The sequence below is a fragment of the Triturus cristatus genome, chromosome 4_2, assembly GCF_964204655.1.
Source record: "Triturus cristatus chromosome 4_2, aTriCri1.1, whole genome shotgun sequence".
NCBI classification, from domain to species: domain Eukaryota; kingdom Metazoa; phylum Chordata; class Amphibia; order Caudata; family Salamandridae; genus Triturus; species Triturus cristatus.
The window spans coordinates 662,442,647-662,458,152 of record NC_140586.1 but is presented as its reverse complement, the minus strand read 5'-3'; the positions used below and the strand labels follow the sequence as shown (position 1 = coordinate 662,458,152).

The 15,506-nt window shown below is 39.5% G+C and overlaps 1 protein-coding gene across 3 annotated transcripts in view; it reads right to left on the bottom strand.

Annotated features, from left to right (window-relative positions):
* Window positions 1–2,048: 2,048 nt before the first annotated feature.
* The window catches only part of TM2D1 (TM2 domain containing 1), a 247,610-nt gene continuing 234,152 nt past the window's right edge, over window positions 2,049–15,506 (bottom strand). For all 3 annotated transcript variants that reach the window (XM_085602451.1, XM_085602453.1, XM_085602452.1), the window contains exon 8: window positions 2,049–2,480. The gene's annotated coding sequence lies outside the window, so the exon portion shown is untranslated. The remainder of the gene's footprint in view (window positions 2,481–15,506) is intronic.

The following is a 15,506-nucleotide window of genomic DNA, read 5'->3' as shown; positions in this document are numbered from 1 at the left end:
GTTAGCCAGCAGGAATATAGGCCAACATATCCTGATGGGTACTCCGAATCAGTCTTGCACCAGTCCAATGCTTATGTTGTCCAACAACTGCACAGTTTTACTAAATAAAGTACAAGCCGTACGACAGTTCGAAGTAACTTTGGTCTGCACAAAAAGTAAAACCTCCATGACGTAAATATTATAGGTAACTAGTTTTAGGTCAATGTTCAATGTCCAGGCAGTCCCTGTGCTTTGTTTGGATTAAAATGTGTTGCACTTAACATTTTTCTGCCTTCCCAGCTTTTACTAGAGAAGGTATGATCAGGATTTCTAATTCTGTCACTCTTTCTCTTGTTTACTTTTTTCCTACCACTCTCTTGCCTTCTTAATACCTTTTTTCTTTCTCTTATTATTATGAAATGGCAATGTGGTATGGCTGTAAAGTTCAAACTGGAATTGGCAGGATTTTAGGATGAACTAGATCGATCCTGGAAGAGATCTACCAAAGTGCAATGTTTATTTTCCATTGCTTTTCCTCCAGAATGTTGAGATCTCTTTGTAGACTTCAGAGATGATTTAACATGTATGATATTCACATGTTCTCTGTCTTTGGAAAACTCTGATAAAAGGGATTTGAATACAAAAGAATGATGGAGCAGTTCAAATCAGATTTTAAAGCGTGTTTTTGTCAATTTGCATTTAAAAATGAACATGTTTAAAAATAAATACAAGAGGAAAAAGATAATGTGCCTTTAGATAGGCCTACTTTTAAGCAGGGGGACCAAAAGTAGTTTTCTCTTGTGGAAATGTTCTGGGAGGTAATCAGCATTCAGTCAACAGTACGGGTCTCATTATGGAAAAGTGTGCATTACTTAAGACATGCACCTTAGTGACTTACACTCTAATCTGAAAGTTTTGGAAGAGAAAACGGTCCGAAATCGGGAAACTTCTGGGCTTTTTTTATGATTCATGAACTAAAACAAAGATGTTCATACTGGTGCAGACAGAATGGTGAGGTATAAAGGTCAGGCGAAAGTGCACTCTTTATTTGCAAGAATATAAAACATCCAGAAAAGCAATCATTTGTATAAAATTAGTGAATACTCGCCAATAAGGCCAACTGGATAATATGAATGTGCTCTACATTCCTACTATGGATTATGAACAATTCTTTTTGGGGGGCTTTCAATGTGCTACTTTTGTGTCATCTACTAGGCTATAACTTATGAAATAAAAAAAACAGGCTTACAAAGCTTGAATTTAACAAGAAAGTATAAACCTACTGAAAGAATAACTGATGGCACATGAGAATTGTGTTTCATAATTTTCTGTTTTCTCCTGCAACTTTCATCATGCTGTAAGATGGACTCAAAAGTGTATATAATACAGATAACAAGGGACAGAGTTCAATTTCCAGTCTGTGCCATGAATATCAGTGAAAATGTGCATTTTGAAGAAAAATATTTATAATATTTACATTCTTATACATACACTTCTGATTTTTTGGCATAAACTCACTAATGACTAACCTACATGCATGGACCAGATGCACCCTTCCCATTCGCAAACAAGGAATGTGTGATCTGTGCACTGACTGGTTTACGAATGCAATAGCGATGCTGCCCTATGTAGTAATTGCTTGCTCAGAAAATTGGACATTTGCAGGAGTCCCAAAACAACCTTCCTAATGAATAATAATGAGCAAGGCCGCAATTTGTGACACTCTTCGTTTGGCTGCCAATGATGAGGTGGGGGCCTCCAAAATCAGATTTTTACACTTTTTTAATTAGCCAGCATTCCTTAGAGGCACAGGTACTACTTAAAGAAAAAAAAATTCATTTGGAAGACACTGGAGGGAGAAGGCCCTGATACATTATTTTCCGAATAAGAAATAAGGGGGACCTCTTTTACACCTACAGTGTTTGTGACCATAAAAAAGGTTAAATACACCTGGCCGTAATCTATAAACTGCAACTCAGAAATTAAAATTTCCCTCAAAAAATCTGCATGCACATAGAATGGTGAATATGTGGTGCAGTTTTGCCAACTTATGTAGGTACACTAAAATATAATGTCTCAAAATCTTATTTATTAAAAGCAATACACAATATAGCAGTTCACACCTATAAACAATATTTACACAAAAATATTGAAAATTAAATTATGTACATATTCAAAGCATTGTTCTGTTAGTACGTGGCTCCCCAAACCCTAAAATAAACAAAGTTTATGCTGAGCCCATACAATGAAGTAACTGATACGTAAGGATTTGTTCAAGTTGACAGAGCGGAAGCCTGCAAACGAAAACATACATTTGACATTGGTTCTTAAAGATTCTGAAACACTCATTTTTAAAATGAATTTCATATTCTACCAATACCCCTCAGTAACGTTTTTTCAATGACTGCTCCTTAAAAGGACAAAAAATACTTTCTGCACACCAAGTGCTTCTGCCAAAGAAAGCATTTTTCTCCCGAAGCTGCTTGTGTGGTTTTGCGGCCCTTGGAGAAAAGAAAACATATTTACCATCAATAGAATATTCACTGTCGTGCAAGAGATTGACAAGTATCGTAGCATGACTACATTTTTGGGTAACTTTTATACTGTGCACACAACTTTAGTAAGTAGCATCACTTTGCAAAGCTTAATTAAGTTTAAAGCTTAAGTGCAGCAAAGCCACACAATTAAGTCTAGACCGGTTAGTGTGGTATGGACACTATGAAGAAAGATTTCTATCTGAATAGGCAACAACTCACAGAACACAATGGCATAAAACGAAAACAGACTAGCAGGTCCCTTTTCCGCATTTGATGATCACCTAATTACATACAACCAACTGGAAATCAAGGTCAATTAATGAAACAAGAATCACAATATGAAGGAAAAACAAGTTAAATAAAATGAACACAAACGACATTCTCTGAAAGTAGTAGGTACCAATGTGCACACTCCAGATCAATACAATGTTCTGCAGAAATCTAATGACCGAAAAGTGTTGCAGTAACGTAATACAAACTGTTCTCAATCTAATTCACTCCTCATGCCTTAGCCTTGCTATTCTTGGCAGACATGGGGCAAGGCTAAAACAGATTAAAAGCAATGTTCTGTTCTACGTTCAGTACTCTATGCGAGGAAACAACATCTAAGATAAAATCCATGTCTTTCTTTTGGCTTAAAGGGCTGTCTCAGGCCCTCAGAGCTAAGTATTAAACAATTATGTTCTAGTGTTATTTAGGCATCTAGTGGCAGATCATACCCGCGGACTATATAGTGGGGCTGTGTGTTTTTTCTTTTAGTGAAGACATTTTTTGTGAAATTACATTACTTGAAAGACACATATTTCACTGGTATTTCAAGTAAATTAACTCAGTGAGGGTATATATCGCATAGAAAAGTCATGCAAGATAAATGTCAGTTACTTCGCAGGTGATTATATTACGAGTCATTACATCATGGTCATTAAATCGTGAGTATGATTACATCGCAATACTTTACATAAGGATTACTTAAATGTGCATGTGCAAGGGCCGCGAGACAGAACACAAGGCGCTTTTTTGATTTTTTTTCTCCAACTTTTGGGGTCTTTCTAGGTACTGTTCATACTTTTGGATTTGATGGTGCAAGGATCCAGTCTCTGAAAGCACGTGTCTCAGGAACCAGTCTTTCATGGGAAAAGTGTGAATGTTACTGGTAAAAAAAATTGTGTTCTTATCTTTCGGAGACGATGATGAAATGATACGAATGAACAAGCATTATGCCGATCACCAGGTACAGATAGGGAAAAAGTTACTAATTCATACATCGAAGGTGTCGCTACCCTATCAACCATTGACATCAATTTGAGTGAAATGCGAACAATAAGCTGTATTAGGAATTTCAGAGATGGAAATCCCAGTAGTAATCCTCAGCGAAACAACAACTGCAACTGTGGGTCAAATTAGAGGAAGGGATTTGATTTTCCAGCTTGATGGTACACAACACAACTGCTATTTTACTTAAAAATAGCTGAAAGCTTTAAGGCTTTTACAGTCCAGCAAACATTTTACACTCAACGGCTAGCATTCTCGTTGTCTTGCATGCTCAATAAATATCACCTTAGTTTCAATGCAGGTCCCCTGATAAAATGTTGATTACCTTCACATACTATAATACCTTAGTTTCAATGCAGGTTCCCTGATAAATTGTAGCTTACCTTCACATACTGCCAAACTTCACTCAGTGTAAAGTGCTAATGCAGCTATTAGCATAAATAGGGGACAGATTGATACTACATTTATGAAATTTGAGTGAGTTGTAAAATCTTTAGCTGCATGTTCTAGTTAGTTTTCAGTAACCCAAACTTAAAAGCAGCGATCAGAACAGGTTCCATTCACCATATTAAAAATAAATCTGCATAACGTTGCCCTGTCTGAAGTACAAATGATTATCACTTCATTTCACCTTTGTTGTTGCCTTAGAACTAACAATATCACAGTGGTTATTATTCTACTGGGTTGCTGAGAGGAACTGGTTGTCGCTGGCAGAGGACACAATACCTCTGAAGACAACTGAATCAACAGGCCTTTATGAACTGTTGGTGCCACAGGAGTTCCAACAGTTTCACTCTCCGACCCAAACTACTAACAGCAGGTTCATGTAAAATGTTGATCCTAGAATTCCTGCCTGAAAGCTATGGAAAGAGCACCAGACTGCAGTGTTTAGGGCAAGTGAGTAAATCTTTCTGGGAGTCAAATCCTGAACATTTGTAAGAGAGGAAAAGGAAATTACTCTAGCAGCTGACCCGACAGGCACTACTAGACATCTCTGCCCATTTAAGTGAATACGACTGGCACTTAAAGTCATGTTATGGTGGCAAGAAAGTTGACTATACCAAGTGTCCAACCACTTCAGAAAACCTGAGATTCTGCAGAGACCTGCTGTGATTCGTTTGAGGACTTGGAACAGAAAGTGCACTCCTTTATTCAAAATTCTCGGCCAGTTGAGGCATTGCGTTTCCTTGCAAGAAGGAGAGGTAAAGGGGAGCGGTCTGTTTTTTTAGGTAGGGTGTAATATTTTAGGGGCCCCTGTACCCAAAAAAACTTTGGTAGCAGAGGATGGTGAGAGAGGGGTGCTTTTAAAGAGTAATTTTGTCCCCGTTTTCTAAGCCAGTCTGGACTTCTAGTTCTCTCTGCATTCCTGAACCTACACTTGGAAGATTTGCATAATTCATGACGCTGCAGGTACTGATCCTGCGCAAACCATTGTGAGCAGGAGTAGGGTAGAATGATTCTTGGGACCAAGCATTCAGTGTGCTATGGATATATTATGAGTTATGTAGTTGAGAGTGCGGTTTGAGGTTGAGTGATCGATTGTTATGCAGCATGTGAAGTTTTGGGTTATGCGATGTTGATTCATGGTTCAACTGATGATCTAATTATTGTGATTTTTGATGTACTGGTCATGTTTATGATCTACGTCGAAAACGTTTTGGTTTATTATTGGTTGACCCTCTGACAGGGGAGGAGGGAGGTCCACATGTGAATCCATTAAATCGTTTATAGATTCACATGCTCGAATCGGAATGGCAACCAGTACAGTAAATATAAAAAAAGTAGGAAGCATGTTCATCTTTACTTAAACAGGTTACTTAGACATGCTTAACCCACTAAAATGTTGGCTACCACATTCACATCCAGGCAGCAGTGCTCAGCGAAAGTATGCCTGCTTTCCTACATGCCTATGGCTGCAAAGCTCTCATAGAGGCACCTCATTAGACAGCATACCTTGCCATAAAAAAGGTCCCTTACAAATAATTCAATGACTTTTTGGGATAATTATGATGGTCTATTGTCAATTCTCAAAATCGTAAGACTAATGAGTAATATTTAAGACAGCAGTAGGCCAGATACACGAAACGCAGCAGTAGTTGATGGGGTTCTATCAATCCAGGATTAAAACCTTTGTCCTTGCCTCACATAGAAGGACCTCCATTTAGTTTTATAAAATCTTTGCTGTGCTAGAACCATGTGTGTGCGCTAATAAGGCTCTAAAACCAGCAGGGATGTAGAGGTGACCAAACTATGATGGTAGGAACAACTACGCTATCAGGGTGAAGGACTTCATGTGGTGGTGATGAGCTTGCCTGTTGCTGCTGGGGAAGAATAGGAGATGGGTCAGTGGATATTGTGACTGTCTCAGCAATTCAATGTAGCAGAACTAGTGATGCCATGCTGGGGCAATCTGAGTCACAGAAAAGTGGTCTGTCTTGGCCTTCTTCAGCACCCTGACAATGAGGGAAATGGGTGGAAACACTTAAATACAGAACTTCCACCAGGTCATCGGAATGGCACTGCCCTAGTATCCTGGTTGCCAGTGCCTTCTGGATTAATATTGGCGTGTCATTTTCTGCAAGGTGGCAAACAGGCCTGGAGAGGGATTTTTGGAAGACCTACTGCAGCTGGTGGAGCACCACTTGTCTGACATGGTGTGACTGAGCCTGGTCACTCTAGACCGCTGGTAGCTGTTCCACAGCAATAGTCACCTTGCTTGCCTTGGCCCAGTTCGACAGCTTGTGCATCTTCTCTAAAAGTGAACAAGACCTCTGAGTCTCCCTGTTTGGTGATGTAGTACATTGAGGTTGGGTTATCTTTCCTGATCAGCACGTCATGGGCTGCCAGTGTAGGCAGGAATACTTGTAGGCCTAATCTGATGGCCTGTAGCTCCAAAATGTTTTTGTGGAGTGACTTTCTCTACTGACCAGAAGCCTCTTTTAGACAATTCCTGCATAGAAATTCCCTATCCCGCCATACATGCGCCCACTGCCAGAGTAATTTTGTCTGTGGTGGATTGGAACCGAAGGGATGCACTGAGATTGCTCCACCACGGGCAGTCTGCGTTATCCTTTTGAATACAAGTAGCGTATTGCTCCAAGATCCTGGTGCTAATCTCCTCATTGCTCCATTCATCTGCCTTTATCAGCCTCCTCCACATCCTACAGTAGGGCTCTAAATCAATGATGCATTACAAAATGCCCAGCAATGATTTACACATTCTGCCTTGGACATTGGGAAATTGAAGTTTTGTTGTGGGACAGATGGATATTTTTTGTACATTTAGTTCTAGTCTCTATGATGAAAAATGTTAAAAGAAGCGAATGTGGAGGCACACGCCCCTTTGTCTGATGAAGCCCTGACAGGTACAAGAGCCCTAGAAGAAATATTTTGCCCCCTCTCCATCAATCGCTCTATTCAAAAGTAGGAGAAAAAATCATGTTGCATTTCATGTAAGCGCAGCTGGTGTTCTTTCTAGGGTGGATGATTAGAAGGCTTTCTAGACGTTCCAAAGTGTGCCTGGACTGAGCTTTTTGGAGTACCAAGCATGAGTAAAACCGGAAATTCTTCTCCCTGCAGGCTGCATTGGGGGTGGCGGGGTGTCTTTTACTGCAGGACTTCTGGAAAGCATGCTGTATAGGTATTTGTTTTTATACTCGGTGTCCACATGCTGGCCAAACAGTGTTTGTATATGAAAAGGCACGTGGAGGACCATAGCCTGCAATTTGGGATAAAAAACATGGACCACAGTCAACCTCGTCTTCTCAGTAAAGCCATTCCTTCAAGCTGACAGAAGCCTGCTTTAATGGAAGCTGTGTTAGCACCCTTCCCACATAATAGTCTTAACCTCTTCACTCCTGTCCTCTGGGATTATATCGGATAGGTAGAATGTCACACTACATCTGGCAGTCGTAGGAGCTGAGGATGACAAAGGCATTTGATGCTTTGTTAGGTGCCGTGTGCATGAAACTGGCTCTGCACCCCAAGTTATCAAGGAGCCTCCCAGAACAGTCTAAGCAAAGGCTGGAGTTACAGAATTCTATGACCACCTTTGCCACAACATAGGAATCCAAGCTCGGATGAGGAGTTGAACGTGCCGGTGCAGACTCGGAAGTGCTGAATTTCTTTATGAGGTGCGGTACCTTTGCCTGTATGCTGGCCAGTGTCTGCATGAGTTTTAGCTCTTCTTTCAAGAAATGATCTAGGAAAGGGATGGGCTTAGTGTTTATTTTCTGAGCTGTACCTTAAAATCATACAAGAAGCACTGCTGCTCCATTGAAGACAATAGAATGTCAAACGTCTTCGCTGCTCTTTCCAATAGGGCATGAAAATTGACTAAGTAATCTGGTGGAAAGTCTGGTTATGAAGGGATCTTGGTGATATCTCTAGGTAATATGAAGTCCTTCCATTCTTTCTCTTTTCAGCAATCACCTTCCTCCTCTTGTCCTTCCATGGCTGCTCTACCCGCATCATTTAGACCTGGTTCTTGATTGCTATCAGGAAATCCACCCCATCTCTATACGTGTTGGGTTTATGGGGCGTGGTGGAGGGGGCAGCAGAGTGGATATGACGCAGTAGGTCGAGGTTGCAGTGGAGGTGGCATGGTCAGTGGTACGGTCCTTAAGACGGGGACCAAGATGAGTTCAGAGATGCTGTGGATGAGGATACAGTCTTTGGAAAGTTTGTATCACCTATTGAAACACAGACATGAAGGCAACTGGTACCTGCATAACCTGGGGTTCATTTTAATGGGGCCAGACTTCATACTGAGGCTCATATGATCTTAAGCGACTTTCAGAAGGGAAAGATTGGAATTCATAAATATCATACTTCTGCTGAAAGTCTGTTTTGCCTTATTCCTCTTCATAAGCATCCTCCCCTTAGTATGGAAAGTACTGTACATCCAGCTGTGAAGGATTTTTCTTGCTCGCTGGCATCTTCAGTAAGCGAAGAAGCCAAGATATGCTCCGGCAATTGAACCAAAGCCTTCAAAGTTGAATGAGAATTGGTTGGCTGTGCGCCTAACACAGCTAAAAAGGAAATTTGCTTGTCAATGGGCCTGTTAATGTTAAACTGTCATAAAGCGTACAATTGCCATACAAGCAGAATTGGCAGGTGAGATGATACTCTACTGAGTGGTTGGTTGGGGTCAACGTTTCTATTTTTTTATCATTGAGGTTATTGTTTTTGTCAATTTCGGAGGGACTATAGACATGCAGATAGAAGAGCCTGCTTTGTACTAATTTCAGTGAAGTGTATTGCATTCCTTTATTCAACATCTTCTCTGATGAAGGTTTGATCTCGTCCTTGAAGAAGGAGGATCAGGCGTTTTAAGTAAATTTTAGCTAAGGAACTTCCTCATGCTTTTTTGCGCTGCCTTCTTGCAAGTGGCTGGAGGAGTACTTTGCATTGAATCATCCCCCAGACGAGGGGGAATAACCCTCTGTATAGGGGAATTTTCTTCTTCTCCAAAGGATAACAGTGTCAAGCACCTTTCCCTGTCCTTAAGTGCTTTAAATGGAATATCTTGAATATGTAGCAGTGCCATGCCTTGTGAGAAGGATAAAAACAAATACACTGATTTTTCAGATCGTCTGTAAAAATATTTTGTCCGCTTTCTAGCAGGACTTGAAGAGATCTTTTTCTTCTCCTGCAAAAGTGACAGATGGAAATGTGCCTCAGAGTCAGAAGCTGAAAAGTAAAAAAAAAACTGTCAACCCAGAGAAAGCTAGAGTTAAGGCTGGCTGAAATCGAAGGAAGACAAGGTGTAGTGTAGTTCTTATTTCCCGAATAGGCTCTGCGCATTGGAATAATATAAACTATAGGTTTGGCATAGGACTGAGGTCAGTATGTCCCTATCGAGTATATTAAACTTAATTTACTTTGTACCAGCTAACTCAGAGGTCACTAGAAACTCCTTGTAAACGAGAAGGGAGTAGTTTCTGGCAACAGCATAAACATGACAACTTTGTTTCTCTTTAGAATCGGTACACGTCTCAGAATCGTGGAAACAATAGATAACAGTTTCACTCAGCTAATCGTGCATGCTTAGTTTCTTTAGAGTTACACAGAAATAGTAGACCGGCGTTTCAATAAAAGGATTTAATGAACAGTCTTGTTTCTCGTGTAAGAGATAGGAGCTGTTACAATTGCAAGATATATTATGTACAGTGTAAGCAGTAGAAAGAAATACTGCAATAGCATTGTCTTTTAGCTATGACACATTCATATACATATACATATACATAAATAACATAGGCTAAAAAGTGGACACTCGTATGATGCTTCTCAAACTAATTCTACCCCAGTGTACCTAACCTAAGTGTAGTACAAGGTAAGAAGTAGGTGCTGTATTCTATAGTAGGGTATGCTATAGTTTGGTATGCCAAGAGTCCCTCTAGGTTCTAGTCCGCTCCATACCTTCGACTGAGAGAGGTGGGAATCTCTTTCTGGGTCTCAAACTAACAACCCGTGAAGGGAGTCAGAATCTCTGCGAGCAGGGATGACAGCGTCTCTTGTCAGTGCGTCAGGCCGGGACACAAATTCCTCTTAAGTCGTGGTCTCATCCGAACTAGCCGTGGCGAGCCGTATCGAGCTGTGCAGCCGTGCTTTGTCATGGCAAGGGAAGGTATATTTATACCTGGAAGGGGCTTAGGAATGTTTGCATTGACATAAAGTCGGGCAGAGGAAGACGTCATGAATGAACCCTTAAGGAATAGCGGTTCATGCATAATAAACGAGTTCTTGGAGAAATCAATAATCCTAGGCTAGGGAAACTCCCAATAGCTTAAGGGTCTGGTTTCTAAGAACTCGTTGTGATGTTGAGGTGGACGGATGTAGGTGACGATGCCTGTATTTGGATAGCACGGCTAATGGCTAATTAGGACAGGGATCTCATGCCTAAATAAGGGCAATGCGAAATGTGCCTATATAAGGACATGATTTAGAAAAACCTATATACGGACACCTAAAGCAGAATACAACAAAGGTAGAAGTCAGGATGTGGCAGATGAAGGACCAAATATAGGTGAGAGCAGAGTTCTTACAGAAGGCTCTCTCGTACAGGATATTTGGCAGAACCCTGAACTACGGTGGCCTCTATGGAGAATAGAGAGCCCAGCAGCTTCACCTCATTGGCTGGAATTCAACTTATTTCAAATAACGCAGATGTGCTACTAACCAAATAATGTTGTGTGGCCTATGGCCATTTAAATACTGTTTACTGATACTGGATATTGCCTTTGAAAGCTACCAGTATTTCCGAGCTTGACGATGGGGAACATTTTAAACCTACGAATCTATGAAAGTTCCAGTGCTGGAGAAAGATGGTTATCCTTGTTCCCGGCTCATCTTGTGTTACTTCTATGAGTGTGTTTACTTCTGTTTCCGTTGCATCTTCGCTCTCAGTTCAACTTGAATTCTCTAACAAGCAAGTGAGCCAGAAAATGCACATTTGTATCTTTGGTCAGTTACTTTACTATGCTCACCACGATATGCGCTTATAGGACACATCTAGTGACTTTCAATATTTGTAATTAAACATTGCATTACACTTAGGGTTTCCATTCATTTTTGAACTCTTGGGGAAAAAAAAGAGATGGATAGTCTTCGTCCCATAATGCATTGGGGTCCACATCATGAAAATGACCCATTTGCACAACAAAGCTGCAAAGTTACATTCAGCTTCTGGCACTGTATTAACATGTTTTAGGAACTCTGCCCTTTAATAAAAGGGAAATGATAGGAGCTGGCAACAGAACATAAGGTTCACACATTAACCCAAAGCTCTGCCCAGAAGCCTGCAGATGGAGCAATTAAATGTTGACAAGCCCCATAACAAGGCTCCATAGTCTTGATTCCGCCTGATGCGGTTTTAATCCACTGTAAGGCTCCCCCGTCCCTTTATATCACTTGAGCAGGATCCTGTTTTCTCTCTGTGTGATGTTTTTTGTCTTTCTATTCCTCCATCTTTTCGCTTTGTGCGTTTTCACTCCGTTGCTCTTAGCAAATGTCTGATGTGGAAAAATAAGTGCTGGTACCCGAAAAGGATTGCCAGTGGCCTCCACTGTCTCAAATTAAGCACTGCAAACAGGCATTCATGTAACGCACTCAAATTAAGCACAGCAAACAGGCATTCATGTAACGCAGGGCTGTCAAGTTTTATGACAGCAAATTATGAAAACCAAAAAATAGGAGCCCCTACAAGGGTCTCTGAATTGACCAATGTTAAGTTCTAGGCTCAACAAAACTTTTGATATAAATTAATCGGTTGAGTTACCGGTTAGCTTTCTTCAACCCGATTCTTTAGCAGAGCGCGCTCTTCACACGCTTGATGTTAAAAGAGGTTGATTGTACTACATAGATAGAACAAAGGACTTGCCCAAAACAAAACAACTATTTGTTGCATTTCCTCCACCTCATAAAGACAATCCTATCTCTAAATCTGGTATTGCGAGATGGATTGTTAAATGCATTCAAACATGCTATGCTAAAGCCAAAAGGACTTTGACTATACCCCCTAGAGCGCATTCCACTCACAAAATAGGGGCTTCTGTATCCTTTTTAGGTAACATCCCTCTAGCTGACATATGTAAAGCAGCTTCATGGTCTACACCACACACATTTACCAAACACTATTGTGTAGATGTGTTAGCACGACAACAAGCTAATGTAGGCCAAGCAATACTTAAAGAATTATTCCAAACAACTGCAACATCTATAGGTTAGCCACTGCTTTGGGAGTATACTGCTTTATAGTCTAAGAAAAGCATAGACTCACCCCTCTTGCGGAAAAACAATCTAACAATGGAGTCGATGACCATGCGCAATATCAGCGAAAGGAGTCGCCGCCTTACCTTGTGACTAGGAAAGACTTCTTTGAAGAAAAACAACTTGCAAACATCCAGACCCAACATTAGATGGCAGGAGTATGCAAAGCATGTGTATCTACAGCACACATGTGTTTCTTTCAGCAAGCCCCCTTTGCCCCACTACCTTAAACCTTTAAATCCTATACTGGGTTCTTCTTTGCAGAGTCAATCACATTTTTAAGAACTGCAAACCAAAACGACATTCATCGTGCAAGATCGGAACGCACCAAAACATTATACATTTTTTTATTTACTTAACACAAAGCACCACCACGGCTGACCACTGGTTCTGCACCTCAATCTTAGTGTATACAAAAATTACAAATCCTGTGCACAATTCTTCCAAAAGTCCGCCGCAGAAGGACTTCACTGATTTACAGATGAAAAAACTTTAACGAAAGAGGAAGGTGCACCAGTGAGAAGTCCAAACATGATAGGAAGTCCTTAAAGTTTCTTTAATTCTTGTATGTATTCATAAAAACAGACATCAGCCAACGCGTTTCGTTCTAAGAGGCAAGAACTTCTTCAGGGCTGAAACAAGTAACAAACAAATATACAGACATAACTACATTTATATAAAACATGTATAGTCATCCACAATATTACAAAAAACAATAAACACATAGGACCATACTCAACGACTTTGATATATACAAATATAAATACAATACATATATATATACAAAGGCACATCAGACCATTTAAATATGAAAACATGGAAATACATTCAAATACCAAGAGTAATATAGGCTCTAGTAGAAGACATTAATTCAGAAAATAGAATACAGTGTAAATACAACTTAATCATTTTAAATACTGATATATTTGTAAATTGCAAGAGCATATATAGTAGAATCGAGATCCATAGTCCTAATTAATATAAGGCATCTCAGATACGCCCCAAAAATAAATATTAAAAAAAGAAGGGGGGGGTAAAGGAATCTCACCTCTACTTTGACGATGTGGGATACCTGCGAATATTAGTGTGGCTCCGCACGATAAATAAATCAGATATTATCACACGATAGAGTAGAGAATTCAACGATGTGAATTCAAGCAAATAATAGAGATGTCTTTCACAGCACTGTTATGTAGCAAACAGAAAAAAGGAAGTTTTTTTAAAAGAAAGCAAAAACAAAAATAAACAAAAACAATAAAGTTTGCTTGAATATATTCAACAATATTGTTGTGAATAAATACCAAAAACTAATGAGCGACAAGGTTGACATAATTTACGTCAGAACGCAAAGGGCGACGAAGTTTGTGTAAAAACATTCCAGAAACACATCTATTTTGAAAGAAGTATCCAATTAAATTGAACATCTATAGTCATACTGAACGAAAAAATAAAATAATCTCTCACCTAAATCATTTGGATGTTCAATGGAAAGATATAAATAAGGCCGTCAGTATAAGATACGAATATATCCTTCTAGTCAGAAAGCCAAGTGGCATTTATCTTTGTAATATGTATATATTCCGACGCGCTAAAATATAAACAAAGCAAAAAGAAAGGGGTGAAAGAGGGAAAAGCGCAAAAGAGCAGAAGAACAGCAACAAACGAAAAACAGAAAAATAATACTAATACTAGACAAGTAACTCTAAGTATAAAAGTTTAAGCGTCCAAAGTGCCAATATTCTCCAATAGCGATAATCCCAATGAAGCGTGATATTAAGTTGTCTCCAACACATTAATAAAGCAATTAGTCAAAAGACACACTCAAAACTTAAAATCGCACCTTCCTGTCGATCCGTATTAGTATATTCTCGGAAGATAATTAAGCCAGAATTACGGGAAAAAATAAATTCAACAGATTTGCCAAAACCTAATCAAAAGACAACCAGTAATTGCGTAAAACCGTACGACAAGTCAAAAAGGCTTACCTTCTCCAAATACGAAAAGCGGAAAGAGAGTAACGGGGTCAAACAGCACACCGGTATTTTCAAAACTAACCGCGAAGCTGCAATTTAAGTCAATCACCGGATGTGAGGTGACGCCTCCCCGTATGTTAGTAGAGGAGCAAGTAAACAAAGACGCCATATTTGAATGGCGTGTATAACGGACATCAATGTGTATATAGCATCGAAAAACCAATTAAAATATAATTAGAGCATGAAGAGATAGTATTCGAATAATGCAAGAAATTATAAATGAAGAAATACCACATCCCGCCCGTATCGGAAAGAAACATATAAATATAAAGAGAAAAAATATATAAACATATATATATCACGTCCCATATGTATCCAAAGGTCAAAATAAAAATACGTCACGAAATTGGAGGTAAGTCGCAAAGCCGGAATATAAATAAATCACCGGATATCTGGAGACACATGCCTGTATAACGTGAAATCTAGAGGAAAGCAAAAACGCCATATTTAAATGGCGTAAGAAACGGACATAGATGCATATGCAGCATCCAAAGAACCAGATGTAATGTATTCGAAACAGGAAAAACAGTATTGGAGAAATGTATGTCTTAATAGAAAGAAGATAACCCATCCCCACCCATATTGAAGAGATGCATATAATTTATAAGCAAAAAATATATATATACCACATCCCAAATGTATACAGAACGTAAATAGATGGACAAAACCAAAATAGGTATAGCTGGTATCTACATAGGTCCTATGTAGATACCATTCATATGCAATACGACTATCTATACCTCCATTTTTTGCATTGATCGGACGCGATTTTTTAAACTTGTTCTGGCCTTTGGCCAGCTGTACCTATTTTGGTTTTGTCCATCTATTTACGTTCTGTATACATTTGGGATGTGGTATATATATATTTTTTGCTTATAAATTATATGCATCTCTTCAATATGGGTGGGGATGGGTT